We start from the raw sequence: 16,328 nt of genomic DNA, 5'->3' as shown, positions 1-16,328 counted from the left end.
CTCATGAATGGTTTACAAGTTCCTTAAAAAACTTGTTGGCGACTCTTTTGCTCTATCTTCTTCCCTTTTGGAAGCCACCGTACTTTAGTGTATGATCACAGTGGGGTTCAAGCTAGTGGGATTAAGGCTTGAAAATATTCCCTACACTAGGTGAATTGTGTGGGATGCTAAATGTTGGAGTACTACAATCCATTTCTACTACGCTAGGATGGAGTGTGAAGATACTCAATAACAACCTTGTCCTTAAACCACAGTAGCTCAAACGACAATAAATCAAGGAATTTCAAAGAGAGTGTCAGTCGATATGTAAGAACCTTACGAATTGTCAGTGTTCTTTATCTGTTGTAATTTTAATGCATTTCTATCTTAAATTTGAAGAGTTTCGCTTTATTTTAAACCAGAACTGTATGAACAATTTATGACGATATGTTTTTACCGTTCAAATAAGATGGATTGAGACCTTTGCAAGGCCCATGTGTTGAATTGGGCCTATGAAATCATTTGGGCCCTGGTTTTAATTTGGGCATTTTTCTTCAAGTTTTTGGGCTAATGAACCTAATCCTTACAAAATTTACAACATTATTGAAATGGGCCTACGAATTCATTTGGGCCTTTGGTATTAATTTCACATTCTTACCTGAAGTTGTTGATATTACATAAATGGGCGGGTGGACAACTGGACCGGGCCTTACAAAAGGTACAACAACATTGTACCATAGTTCATGATTATTTTAATAGCCTAAAAGTTTAAAACACCCTAAAAAAACGCTACTTAATTAAAAAATTAAAAACAAAAGTTTGAATACATTGGTCAAACTGCTCAACGTTTCCTGCAATGTTTGTTTAAGCTAAACTCTTAAACTCATACATTTAGTAGTGTAGGGAATATTTCAAGCATTACCCCAAACTTAAACCTCACTGTGATCATACACTTAAGCATGGTGGCGTCCAAAGGGAAAGAAGCTAGAGCAAAAGAGTTGCCAACAAGTTAACTTGTAAACCGTTCACAGGGTGAAGGTTACACCCCTTAACGATCCAAGAGATCGTTAACTCCAATAGGACTGGAACCAAAACTAGAAGTTCGGGGATGAAGGTACAAATCCAATCTAAAAGAGACCGAACCTGCCCTAATAATAGGCCTCTACTTTATTCTTCTCGTATTCATGTGCGCTTTTTGACTAGCATGCAATCATTAGGTTAACCCTAAACCTGTTTATCTATGTTGGTTGAATATTAATGCACAAATAAATCTATTATTGGCGATCACTTGAATTATAATCAAATTAACCCTAAACAAGATTATTAATTATCTTATTAAGTGTGATTACAAGTACCAATTCCCTTTAAACATGCATAAAAGGCGTGATCAAGCAATAACAATTATCAAGCAACATAAAAAAAAAAAAAATAATAATAATAATAATAATAATAATGATTATTATTATAACAATAACAATCATAATAATTATAAAAATAATTATGTTAAAGCATAACAATAGCAAGATACTAGGCATGATACTAACAAGATTAATAACAAACCCTAGCATGTCACTAAACATTAAAAATCTAAGCTTTAGCCCTAACATGATACTAACATGCTATTAGGAAAGAAAATAGGAAGCATTCTTAATAATTATAATCGACATTATATTCTTTACCCTAAACATCATACTAAGGAAAGCATCCTAACATGATTTCTAGGGAAAACATCCTAAACATGATATTAGGAATCAAAACAACAATCCTAACATGATTTCTATATCATAATATCAAAAAATCAACTAAAGCACTTACTTGGATGTCTCGTACCTCTTTCTAATAACAAAATACACACGTTAGTAACTTCAAGGAAAATATAAAATCAAAGAATTAAATTAAATAATTGAAATAGAGATTAAGAAAGTTTAGACTAGATTTGGGACCAAACCCTCAGAAATATCAAACCTTTCACGTCTAGGGCGAAGGCAACTTTAAACTTGGCTAGATGTGTCTAGTGCTAATGTATGAGGAATTGTGTTTGTAAAAGGCTAAGCTTAGAAAAAGGGAGAGAGAGAAGAGAATTAGAGAGTTTTGGTTGAGAGTTGATTAAAAAACGGAGGTCTAATGACGCTATTTATAATGAAAATATTCCGGATTTGATAAAAAAAAAAAAAAAGAATCTGAGTTTGAAGAGGAATAAAACACGACTCTGTCGCCGCAACTGCCTCTTTCGCTGCGCGACAGGACTGTCGTCCGGCGCTGCAAGACAGTTTTTGCGGATTTTGTTTTTATCATATCTTTTGATCCAGAAGTCCAAATAAGGCATATAATATGTATTTGGAAAGCTCGTGAAGTCTACTTTCCAACCTAATTAGAATCAGATTAAAAAACTTTGTAGATAAAAAGATATGGCCAAAATAGTGGATGGGTGTCAGTTTTGGATAGAGTTTCATATTCCATTCATATTTTTTTTGTTATAGCTCAGATTTAATATTATAATATATCATTGGAAAGATAATTTCAAGATATATCCAGACATATAAAATTTGGATAAAGATTATGTGGCACGAAAATAATATCTGAATATATTCCATTTTGTACAAAACAAGGATTCTCAAAAGGAGTAGTTTTATTCAATTTCAAACTCTTTGAAACATAATTATCAATCCTAACTCCATTAGGATTTAAGATAACCTTCTAGTATTCTAGAAGACTATAATCAATCCTAATAGCTTTAGGAATGATAATTAATAATAGGCCCTCCTCTAGATCATTGGGTCGTATGTAAGAACCAAACCGGGCATAGTTTAGTATTTTGGCCATAACTTCCTCATTATTCATCTGAATTGGGCTTATAATATATCGTTGGAAAACTCTTTTCAATCTCTATCCAACTACACTATTATTGGACCTTTTCATGGACCAAACTAAACTGGAATGCACATTTTTCATAAATAGGGTAAGAAAAGAAATATTTTCAAAAACAAAAAGAAGAGATATTTTAATAAAAACATCCTCATCACTAGACTTTTCACACTTTCACCTCGTTCGATAATTAAATGACATGAAAGGTATTCATCACTGGGTTTGGTTTTGGGGAGACACAAATGGGTGTCTACAAGTAGGCTTATAGATATACTACATTGGGATAATTGTGCGACCTTGCTCTTTTTCGGTTTACTGGCCATTGTCTTCATGGACTACAAGCCAAGATATACGGTTCAGTCCACCGTCTTCTGAAATTTGGAACTTCAGAGACTTTGTAAAAGTTATTATCACGACACCTTTAATCAACCCTACAATGGATTTTTCGTAAATCCAGAATGGATTCAGATCTTGGCTAATCACCCTAGCCATTTCAACCGAGACTCGTGTTTCTGTTAGAAATATAGTATCAGGCATATTCATCTCAATAAGCTTGCATAAGTTTTGAAGAAAAGATTGGCGAGCCATGTGCCTACAATTCTATAAAAACATATCTTTCCCCTCTATCAGACTTGTACTCATTCTTGACGTTGAATGCTATTTGTATGTTTCTACCATCCATCTCATTTTTTTGTTAACGGTGTAGAACGATGTTTGACCACCGACAACTAACACCCTTTGCTAGTAACGAACAACTTCAACGCGTTACTGTAACTGTTGAAAGAGATGATGTTCTCTCCTTTAACCAGGCTGCAGGTTTCTGTACAAGTTGGGAGCACAAAAGGAGGATCAATAATGGACATGATGGACTTTTGTATAGTGTGTTAAATACCAATTACATGCATTCCCCCTTCATTCCTTAATATGCTACGAACAACGATCTTTAGAGGAGATGGTAGAAGTGCCAAATCCGATAAATCGGGGATGTAACACGGGCAGATTTTGTTTGATTTCATGATAACCACGACATCTGATGTAGGATGTTTTCCCTCTACGATCCAAGATGTTGCAGTTTGGCTATCAACAATCTTGACATCTATGGCCCCAGCAAAGACCTACCCTTCTAGACTGCAACACGCCTGCCAGACCACGCCCCATTTGGCTAACACCAAACACTTGATTAGGTGCTCTTTGCTCTAGTTGCTAACATCAAACAATTGGTACTGCAATGACCCGAAGCTTTTTGTTGGTGCATTGGCTGTTAGATGTTTCGAGCAAATTTGACTTGTGTTTGATAGGCTTGATGGAAGATGGATTTATTTGTATGTGGGAGGTATGATCCATATTGAGAATTGATGAGTAGATACTGAAATTTAAGGGAGAATTTTTACTTAATGAAAGGGTTGTGTTTGATGGAGTATGTGCTGGGTTGCATGTTGCCTTTTATAACAACATTTATTATTGTTGTCTGTACATGGGCGGGAATAGTGAATTGGTTTGGCGCCAACTCCACTAATTAGTAAATAAATATGTTTGGCGCCAATTTAAAGTAAATGTATTTTTTTTTTTACTTTTTTAAAAAATCATATTGTTATATTTTTTTAATTTAAAAGATAAAACAATTATGCCATGAAAACTCATGTAACATTGATCAGTGAATGTAGAGAATATTTCAAGCATTACCCCAAAGTTGAACCCCACTGTGATCATACACTTAAGCATGGTGGCGTCCAAAGAGAAAAAAGCTAGAGCAAAAGAGTCGCCAACAAGTTTTAGGAACTTGTAAACCGTTCACAGGGTGAAGGTTACACCCCTTAACGATCCAGGAGATCGTTAACTTCAATAGGTCTGGAACCATGACTGGAAGTTCGGGAATGAAGGTACAAATCCAACCTAAATGAGATTAAACCTGCCCTAATAATAGGCCTCTACTTTATTCTTCTCGTATTCATGTGCGCTTTCTGACTAACATGCAATCAATAAGTTAACCCTAAACCTGTTTATCTATGTTGGTTGAATTTAATGTACAAATAAACCAATTATTGGCGATCACTTGAATTATAATCAAGTTAGTCTAAACAAGATTATTAATTATCTTATTAAGCGTGATTACAAGTAAAAATTCCCTTTAAACATGCATAAAAGGCGTGATCAAGCAATAACAACAAATATATATCAAGCAACATAATAATCATAATTAAAATAATCATGTTAAAGCATAATATTGGCAAGATCCTAGGCATGATACTAACAAGATTAATAACAAACCCTAGCATGTCACTAAACAATAAAAATCAAAGCTTTAGCCCTAACATGATACTGACATGAAATTAGGAAAGAAAATAGGAAGCATCATAGAAATCATAATTGATATAAGAAACTTAATTATTACCCTAAACATGATACTAGGAAGCAACAAATTAAAACATCCTAACATGATACTAGGAATCAAAATAATAATCTAAATATGATTTGCTATATCTAAAGATCAATAAATCAATTAAAGTACTTACTTCGGTGTCTCGTACCTCTTTCTAATAACAAAATACACACGTTAGTAACTTCAAGGAAAATAATAAATCAAACAATTAAATTAAATAATTAAAATAGGGATTTGGGACCAGATCCTCAGAAATATCAAACCTTTCACGTCTAGGGAGAATGCAACTTCGAACTTGGCTAGGTGTATCTAGTGCTAATGAGTGCGGTATTGTGTTTGTAAAAGGGTTGGTTAGAAAGAGGGAGAGAATAAGCTTTAGCTTAGAGAGAGAGAAGAATTAGAGAATTCTGGTTGAGAATTGATGATTCAAAACGGAGGTCCAAGGACCCTATTTATAAGAAAATAGTCCGAAATTGATAGAAAAGAGCAAGAGTTCGAAAAGGAATAAAATTACATCCTGTCGCCGACGACAGAGCTCATCGCTAGGCGACAAACTTGTCACCAGCGCCAGGCGACGAACCTGTTGTTAGGCGGTGCAAGAGGTTTCAACGCGTTTTCAACGCGAAATCCACTTCTCGATAAAATTGAGTCGTAAAATCCGTACGAAGGATAAAATCGTATTTTCACATAAAACACTTAATTTATTCCAAGTAAAACTCATATACATAATTATCAATCCTAATCCTACTAGGATAAAAAAAAAAAAGAACTTTCTAGACAATTCTAGAAGACTATAATCAATCCTAATAGTTTTAGGAATGATAATTAATAATAGGCCCTCCTCTAGATCATTGGGCCGTATATAAGAACTAAACTGGGCCCAGTTTAGTATTTTGGCCATAATTTCCTCATTAATCATCGGAATTAGGCTTATAATATATCGTTGGAAAGCTCTTTTCGAGCCCCATCCAACTACACCATTATTCGACCCTCGTCATGGACCAAACTGAACTGCTATTTTCATAAAATAGAGTAGTTTTTCGAAAACAGAAAGAAAGATTTTTTATAAAAACTAATAACCGCAACATTAGACTTTTCACACTTTCACTTCATTCGATTATGATTCGACGCAAAAGGTATTCATCACTGGGTTTGGTTTTGGGGAGACACAAATGGGTGTCTATAGTGAACAAGTAACAGATCATGATTTAGTTAATTATTGTTTGTTTTTAAAGTAAATCATTATTATTTTGGTATAAAACACAGTTATTTGAGGTTTTTCTGCTGTTAGTGATTTAAGTTAGACAACAATTTTTTATCAAACAAAGTAAGGGAGTGTTTAATAGAGCACGAGGCTCCTCTCTTGGATCTTGGGTTCGAGACCACCTGACCACATTTTTCATGCCTTGTGTTTTGTTTTTTTAATTTTTTTGGTTATGATTTTTTTTTTACTACTTTCGATTTCTTATGTTGTTTTTCGTGAGTATGTCCATTAGGGGTGTAAGTAATTCGGATTAAAACTGAATCCAACCGAAAACCAAACCGAACTAGTAATGAGGTTTGGATATTTTTAGAATTCGGATTGGATCGGTTTGGATAAATTAAAAGTATGGACTACGGATTGGATTTGATTTGGGGTTTAAAAAACCGAAATCCGAATTACATACCAAATTTGACCCATTACTTTAAGCCAATTATTTTTTTTTTCAAAGTATCCAACCATTTTATCCTTTCAAATATATAAACTTAAAATAAAAAAATAAAAAAAATAAAAAAAATAAAAAAAACCTAATTTTCAATTCTCCTTTCTCAATATCTTACTCTGTCACAAAGAATGTAGTTAACAAGAAAAAATTGTAGGAATTTTGTGGGTGAAATTTGGGTTTCGGGTTTGAATGTTGCAAAAGAAGGGAACAAATTTCGGTTTGGATTGGATCCTAATTTGAAAAACCAAATTAATTCGGTTTGGTTTGGATTGGATTGAATCTTAAATCGGTTTGGAATTGAATTAAGATTTCCGAAATTAAATTAATTTGGGTTAGATTCGGTTTTGGCTATAATCCAAACCGCAAACCGAACTTTCACCCCTAATGTCCATAGTTGGTCCAGTAATTTTAGGAGTATTATGTTACATTATGTTACGTTAAGTCAAATGAATTTAGCAGTTAACGGGTTTGTTACTGGGTTTTATCACGACATTTATTTAAATTTTTTTAGGCTTATTATTTGTTGTTTGGTAGCCTCTATATCTGGCTTGTGTATTTGGTGAGTTAAGCATGAAGAAATATTATTGAGTTCCTTATTTTACTTGCTTCATACTTATCTAATATTATTTATATCCTTAAAGAGTTAAAATATGTTTTAACATTTTGAAGGATTAAATATGCACTTTATTAATATTTAAAGGTAATAATTTTTATCCTCAATATTAGTATTGTATATATTAAACAATTTATCAGTTACACTAGTAAGTTCCAATTTTAATCTTTATTTATAAATTTGCAATTTTCTTTATTAATTTATTAGATTCACTTTAAACTAACCCTAACTCCACCAAATTTACCCCAAATATCTACTAAAAGCACTTTCTCCACTTCCCCTTTTGCCTGCCCAGCTCAAATTTGATTACTATCAGCTCTGATCAGGTATGTTTCCCTTACATTTCCTTTCACTTCCGTTATGGTTGTTCCTAGAATGTATTATTCTGCTATTTGATAACATAATTCAGTTGAAATTTGATAGTATTTTGGTTTTTATGTTCATAGTGAAAGAGGGTTGCTCTCTTGTTCGAAAATGCTTTAACTATACATGCAACTTGTTAACAATTATATTTGTCAATTGATTGTCGAATTATCCAAAGTTAGTGCACTAATCAGTTGTTTCAAGTGCCCATTAACTTATGATGGTTGAGAATTACTGTTAATTGCAAATTGGGGGTAGTATTTACTCTATTTTTAGCGGGTTTTGGGTTGCGGGGTTTGTTTGTGTTACTCAATTTTGTATAATCATCTCCTAGTTACCCTTAACTCCATTTAAACGAGTAAGAAAGGGGTGTTATTGTTTTAGATCTACCACAAAAGTAAAAAATCTAAATTCTGACAACCCTAGCTCAATAAGAAGTGTGTTGGCTAGCTATTCAAGAACCTTGAGTACATACTAATCTGAATATGGAAATGAATTGTATAAATTAATCATATGTCAGGAAAAAGAACAAGTCAGTCTTTTTGTTCGTGAGTATAAAAGTCCAGGGGTGATTTTTGTCCTAGTTTAGGATTACTTTGGCTATATGCACTCCATATTAAGTATCTCTTTCATGATGTAATGTACCTATTGTTTGGCTATTTACAATTCATTATCGATTACAGTATAAGTTCAATAATATTTGACCTTGTCTTAATGTTCCTACACAATGCAAGTGCTATAGGAAAGGAATGTCAGCTTGGACATTTGAATTCACAATCGATACTCATCGATTGTTTAACATTGAGGTGAGTTTGCCATGCAATTATAAGATTACCGCGATGGCTATTTGATTGCTAATACTAAACCGGGGCAATTTTATATGTTACCAGCCTATTCCAAACCGAATGAATAAGGAACTACAAGATATATGGGCTAAGAAATATGGTGCAAAAGGTGTGTTACACCTTCACCGCGGTACTGAGAACAAAGTGTACCCGTGCGGTTGAGACATGTCTTTAAGGGTCCTGGGAAGTTCAAGGGTTTTTTAGGTGAAGGCTGGAGTGAGTTTGTCACCTCTAACAAGTTACGCGTTCTCGACCACATTGAGTTACTGTTAGAGGACAAGGATGAAATGTTGTATCGGGTTAGGATTTAGGGTTCCGAAAAAGAAATTACAGTTGTTGATCCTCGTGTAATCATAGAGAATGACGATGCAATAAGTGATGCCGACTCAACAGAGTATGTGCCCACGGAGCTTTTTTTTAAGCCACCCTCCTTCAAATTCACATTCACCAAAGGTTACATTGACAAACCAAAGATCGTAAGTTCATAAATATTATTCATATCGGTTGTGATACTCATATCATCACTGTTTATAGGAAATTATTATTATTTGTTATGGATTATCAATGTTTTTCATATCTTGGTTAATAATGTTTATGCTATCTTATTATTTTTGTTTATCATATCTTATTTGTTGGTGTATAACTATTCTATCTTATTTTGATGTTGAATGTGGTACTGAACATTCCGGTACCCTTTGCTCGAGAACCTTTCCAAGGTCTTAAAGACCCCACTGCTGTTGTACTGTATGTCCATCGGAAATGGCATGCAACAATGCGCTTTAAGTTCGACAACAAAAAGAAGATTGTAGAGTGCTCTATCCGAAAAGGAGTTTCAGAAATGTATGCGGGTGAAGAGATTGAACTCAGTAAAAAGGTTCTTGTTGAATTAGAAGTTATAGAACCACCGCTATTAAACATTACATTCACTTGATCCTTTCAAGTTAGCAAAGTGACGTGGTTGTGGTTTTAATCAATTGCTTGTGTAGTTGCAAATATATGACTATATGGATCACTGACTTTTGTTTGTGTATTTTGAATACATGATCCTTGGACTTGTTATTATTAATAATTAGTAACTCTATGGATCATTGACTTTTGTTTGTGTATTTTGAATGCATGATCCTTGGACTTGTTTTTATTAATAATTAGTAACTTTATGGATCATTGACTTTTGTTTGTGTATTTTGAATACATAATCCTTGGACTTGTTTTTATTAATAATTAGTAACTCTATGGATCATTGACTTTTGTTTGTGTATTTTGAATACATGATCCTTGGACTTCTTATTATTATTAATTAGTAACTCTATGGATCATTGACTTATGTTTGTGTATTTTGAATACATGATCCTTGGACTTGTTATTTTTATTAATTTGTAACTCTACTTATTGTATTAAAATTCTTGTTTGGATTGTTCTATTTTTATTAAGTTGTTATCGTTGCTATATGGATTGTTATAATCACATAAATACAGAATTCAACACACAATAACACTTACATTATCACAAGGTCCATACTCAACATACCTAAATTGGCAGGCACGCCTTCAGTGCTACTATTTACTACTTAATACATTATATTTAGACGGTCACATTGCTTAGTTCTAGCCACATAAAATTGTTGATTTATCATAAAAATAATTACCTATTGTTAGGTTAATTTCTACTATTTTATGGTCGAGACGGATTATAGTTTAACATTAAAGGAAACATGAGGTCTTTTTGTCCACGGTTTTGCAAGATCAATACTTAATTAATTGTATGATTTAAATTGACTAACTTACAAGTTTGGGAGATTGAATTTATGAATTTATAATTGCATAAAATTTAAAGTGGAATCGAATGAATTTTTTTTTTTTACTTTTCCCAATATTAGGCTACATTAAGCAATTGAAATTAATTTTCTATTTGTTCAAATGCATTTATTCAATTGATGTTTTCGTTTTTTTTTTATTTTTTTATTTTTTTATTTTTAAGATGCAACGAAAAAATAATTGTAAGCTAAATAAAAAAAGGGAAATTCCCATTGGTACACCCGTGGTTTTGACTTTTCCCATTGATACACTCCAAAATTTTTGCCTTGCCATCGGTACACCCAAGGTTTAGTCTTTTTCCCAACCGTGACTAACACCGTTAAAAAGTATTTCATTAAGTTAAAATAATTAAGGAAAAGACTATAATACCCCTTTTAAATATCTAATGTCTTGATTTGCGTGACGAAAATTGTTCGGTTAAAGTTTTGGAAGTCATGTTAGTCTTTAAAGATCTAAACCTCGAAATTAGCAAAAAAAAAATAGAGCAAATGTCTCATGTGCGTGTCAAAAATGTCTCGGTTTGCGTGCCATTACTTTTTTGTGATAGTAATTGTTCCGTTAATGTTTTAGGGGTCATTTTGAGCCCTTAAGGGTCTAAATCGAACTCGAAAATCTAAAAAAAAAAATTAACAAAAATGTCTCGTTTTGCGTGTCATGACAAAACAAAAAAGAAATATCATGACGTGCAAAATGAGATATTTTTGTTAATTTTTTGACAATTTCGAGTTCGATTTAGATCCATAAAGGGTCAAAATGACTCCTAAAAATTTAACCGAACAATTATTATCACAAAAAAATAATGACACGCAAATTGAGACATTTTTTGACACGCATATGAGACATTTGTGGTTATTTTTTTTTTGCTAATTTCGAGGTTAATTTGGATCCTTAACGACTAGGACTCATTTTGACACGCAAATCGAGACATAAGATATTTAAAAGGGGTATTATAGTCTTTTGCTTAATTATTTTAACTTAATGAAATACTTTTTAACGGTGTTAGTCACGGTTGGGAAAAAGACTAAACTATGGGTGTACCGATGGGAAGGCAAAATTTTTGGTGTGTATCAATGGGAAAAGTCAAAACCACGGGTGTACCAATGGAAATTTCCCTAAAAAAAATAACAATCTGCCACCATAATGATTTTCATATATTACACAAAAGCGGGAATTATAACCTCCTCATGTGGCAATACTTACAGTAAACAAACAACTACATCGATTGCATCTCATACCTTCATACCTCCATTGATGCTTCAAAAGACAACTAAAACCACTACAAATATTTAACAACAAGGTTCTGAGTACAAAATATGCACCTTAAAGTGCAGATAGTAAACATGAACGATCCACAATAAGCACGAATTAGACTAGATAACTGCAACTAAACCATGAAATCATACCCAAGATAATAGTAGACATGAAAATCATCCAAAATATTTCATGGTTTACGAGATTCATGGTAACCTAAGCACTTAATTCACCCCATATCTCTGGGGGTATCTCCACAGCCATTGGGTATGCAAAACCTCATCTTCATTCTTAATTTTTGCCGATCCAACGGTGTGATTATCTGTGAGCATGAAATTCTCGTGCATGAGAATGAGTTTGGTTGGCTTGACATCAGTCATTGCACCCCACATCTCATACAACCTCCAAAGCTTAGTCTTCAGCTTGGCAGAAACTTTACGCTTCCTTGGTTCAGTCTTCACATCCATTACCCAAAATAGCTTGCGACGGGTGTTCATATTATCTTCGGGGTTCTGCCAAAATTATTTTTTAAAAAATGTACATTGCCAAATGAACAAAACTAAAGTCAATGTGTGGTATTATTTTGGAGCATTTTAAAAAAAAATAATAATAAAGATAATAGTATAATACACGTGCAAAAATATCATAAATGATTGTTTACCTTCCCATGAACGATCAAGACATCCCCACCAACAATCCCTACCTTGGATGCAGTTGCATGAGGTGGTTTGACAACACCGCTCTTCTTAATGGTCAGATCCGTTTCCACTTTGTAGTCAACTTTGTTGGCGTAGTCTTTGTAGATAACTCTGAAACTCTGGGACTCCTTTATAGCATATTTGACCCCGTGGTCTGTGCTGTTCTAGCTCTTGACTGTAACAACGAATACAGCCTCACCATTAGCAGGAGGTTCGTATGCTCCATTGATGTCCAGGTCGACCATGACCTTATGCACATCATCACCAGCATTGATGTCCATGTCATCCTCGTTCCCTTCTAGGAAGAAGATGGTGTTAAAGGTGGATTGCTCTTGAACATTAAGGTCAATAACCCCATCACTTTGCTCATTGTCTTGATCAACAGACCTTCCCTCTTGTGGTTGTTCCTGTTTGACGTTGTTGTTCACCTCATGGACTGCATCAAGATTCTCATATGGAACAATTTGTGCTGCAGAAGTGGTACTAGTTGCAGAAGTAGAACCAATAGGTCGTTCGACGCCTGGTATGTTGACATGGAAACCCATCCGTTTCTGCAGACGTCGAGCAATTGTATGAATAGGAATATCTTAACAAGCACTACTACAAAAATGGCCAAAGAGACCCGTCCAAATTATCCAAAGAGACTGCCTTAGAGGCGGTTTCTAGCTAAGCGGTCTCTTTGGCAAAGAGACTGCTTTATTTAAGGCGGTCTCCATATTGAGAAAACTGAGACCGCCTATCTAAGATAGACAGTTTCTTTTTTTGGGAAAAAAGAGACGACCTCTTAAAGATAGGCAGTCTCTTTTTTTAGTAAACTGAGACCACTTATTTCACTTAACAGGTCTCTTTGGGCGCATTCAAAATTAAAAAAAATAGCTAATTTAATTTGATTTATGCTATATTTAAATCGATAACATTAAAAGAGAATAACATTGCCACATTAATGTTATACTATGATACAAAGAATTTTAACAAACTTTAATTAAATTCCAATAAAAATATATACATGAATTATTGTAATATGATCTATACGTATAACTATTCCAAACATGTAGCTTGAGTACTCCAATTTCTTCCTCTCTCCTTTGTTTTGAGATTCTTGTGTGAAAACAAGCAAATCTGTCAAAGCAAAAGGCCGACAATGAATCAATCATAATAATTGAGAATAACCACAAAATTAAATATTCGTTTAGAAAACTTAACTGAAAAATGAACTAATAAAATAAAAGATCAACTGATCCAAAAACAAGAATCTGTAAATTCATGGTAGCAATTAAACGAATGATGAACATGAAATTTGCTAAAACAAATCTAATATATTTCCATCCATGTAAATTAAATACAGATCCACTACTCTACAAGTCTACTGTTCATGAACACATTTATTTGCTAATGAAAACAATGATAATACCGCACAACCCAAAAAGTCTAACCGCAAAAGCTATAGAACAAAATACATCAAACAGATCAAATATCAACTAACATTAAAACCAAAACAAAAGATGAAATATAAACCAAAATACATAAATAATAATCAATTAAAAAAACAAAATCAAAGGAGAAGAGACCTACAAGTAGTTTAGGCAAATTTGGGATCAGATCCCCAAGAATTTGAATCTAGATCTTCAACCCATCTTAATTTATAACAATCGTTCGATTTATCAAGATGACCCAACATAGAATGAGTATCATCTAACTGCATAAACCCATAAAAAGCTGCTAAACCACGATAAAACTCCTTTCGAAACATCTAGAACTTAATTCGCTCGTTCGAGAACTGGAATCGCTTCATTATCAAACCTCTGAAACTTCAATAAATCACTGCAATAACATAGAGACTCATCGCAAAATCAAAACGTGACTCCCCTTTAACCACACATCCATATCAAACAATTTCGAGGATCCGAACAAGAGAATTCAAAGGTGAAGGAGAGGAAATCTGATTAAGAGGAAAGGGATGAGAGAGAATGAAAGGTAAAGGAAGATGAAGGAGATGGAATGTTGGAGGCGGATCAAAGAATAGTGAAGTATTAGGGTTTCATTTATTTTATTGTTGTGAGTAAGGGAGACCGGTTAACTTGCATACGGGTCTCTACCTTTTTTAATTTCAAATAAAAAAAAAATAAGAGAGACCAGTTAAGTTCCATATAGGTATCTCCCTTTTTAATTTTCAAATAAAAAAACTTAGGAGAGACCGGTTAAGTTGTAGACAGATCTCTCCCCTATTAAATTTCAAATAAAAAAAACTACGAGAGACCTGTTATCAATGATAAATGGTCTCTCTTAAATTTTTACCTCATAACACAATATCAAAGAGACCGGTTATTTGTGACATTGGGTCTCTTGAAGCAAAGAGACCGGTTATTTAGTTAACGGGTCTCTTATGTCGGGTCTCTTTGAGCATTTTTGTAGTAGTGAAGAAAAGAGCATTTCTCCTGAGGAGTTTGGCTTTTGTTGTGATGTTTCTTTTTCATGGTTTTTTTTTGTTGTCAGGGGTTTTTAAGCATTTTTTGGGGGGTGAAGTGGCGTCGCTTTTGTCTCCACCACCGACCTGAGTAAAAGATGAGTAAAAGGTGTTGAGGTGATGAGTTTGCTATAGAACAGGGATAAGGAACCTGTTGTGATCAATGGACTTATTTATAAGATTTTTTGGTTCACTGAGAAAACCAAAAACCCTAATACGAAGAGTATTCGAACTTGTACCCTCTTTAGTGCATACGTGTCATCATTTCATTAGGTGTGGTGTTATATTATACAAATATTATATTAAGACACCTTACAGATATGTGTATGACAGACGATCTAATTAGTACTATTCGATTAATATAAGTGTTATCTAAAAGTGATTAAATTATTTACTACTATAAGGTATTAGAGTTGTGATTTGAAATAATTAATATAGATTTAAGCAATGTATTAATTTATTTTAAAAAAAGATAAGCTACTGACACCTCTATAAATTAAGGTGATTAAATTATGTACTACTAAATGGTAATTGAAGAAATTTAAAGTAAAACCATACAAAGGAAATGAAATAGAAATTCGAGTTGTGATTTGAAATAATTAATATAGATTTAAGCAATGTATTAATTTATTTTAAAAAAGATAAGTAAATGGACCTCTATAAATTAACGCTACTTTTTTAGATAAGGTATTCTCTAAACTTATAACCAAATCATTATTTGTTAGTTATCACCCGAATTTTATATTATTTTTTTAAAAAAAATTACAATTTGGAGTGCAACATTGTCATTAGCCTCAAAAAATCATTATTTTATTTTTTAAAGAATTAGAAAAAAACATTATTTTTTTAAACAATTAGAAAAAATCATTATTTTTTTTTTAAACAATTACGAAAAATCCAAATTTATAAAGTTATCCATGTCACTAGTCTCAAACCTCTCTCAAACCTATTATTATCAGCTAATATTTGCGCATGCGCCGTTTGCAGTGGAGACGTTACAGTAAGCAAAATTGGGCAATTTATAACTGTTAATTTGAATTAGTTTATAAGCACCACAAATAGTCCGCATGCGTCCTGAAATACACTGAATGAAATTATAGTTAAGGTTATTAAAAAGAAAAAAAAACGCTGAATTGTCATTGTCAAAGTACTTATATATGTGTATAAAGTAACATTTGCAATCGTGTATATTTCGTTTTGATGGTGCAATTTTGATTTCTTGATGTAATGAACACAAAACTGATGGTATTTTCCACCTACTTCATCCTTCATCTAACTTGCTACTATAACTATGACTTGTCACAAAGTTGAATTTCTTGAGGTTGTAAAAGTAAGTTTATATTTTCAAAG

The 16,328-nt window shown here is 33.1% G+C and overlaps 1 long non-coding RNA gene across 1 annotated transcript; it reads right to left on the bottom strand.

The window, feature by feature from the left end:
• Window positions 1–13,379: 13,379 nt before the first annotated feature.
• LOC145598955 (uncharacterized) lies at window positions 13,380–14,692 on the bottom strand. The gene is made up of 2 exons (XR_014103669.1): window positions 14,087–14,692; window positions 13,380–13,633 (listed from the first exon to the last, which is right to left on the bottom strand). It is a non-coding gene; the product is annotated as an uncharacterized LOC145598955 (long non-coding RNA).
• Between the last annotated feature and the right edge of the window lie 1,636 nt (window positions 14,693–16,328).

Source organism: Chenopodium album, chromosome 1 (assembly GCF_948465745.1).
Source record: "Chenopodium album chromosome 1, dcCheAlbu1.1, whole genome shotgun sequence".
Classification (NCBI taxonomy): domain Eukaryota; kingdom Viridiplantae; phylum Streptophyta; class Magnoliopsida; order Caryophyllales; family Amaranthaceae; genus Chenopodium; species Chenopodium album.
The sequence above is the reverse complement of the archived record's forward strand: the minus strand, read 5'-3'. Positions and strand labels throughout refer to the sequence as shown.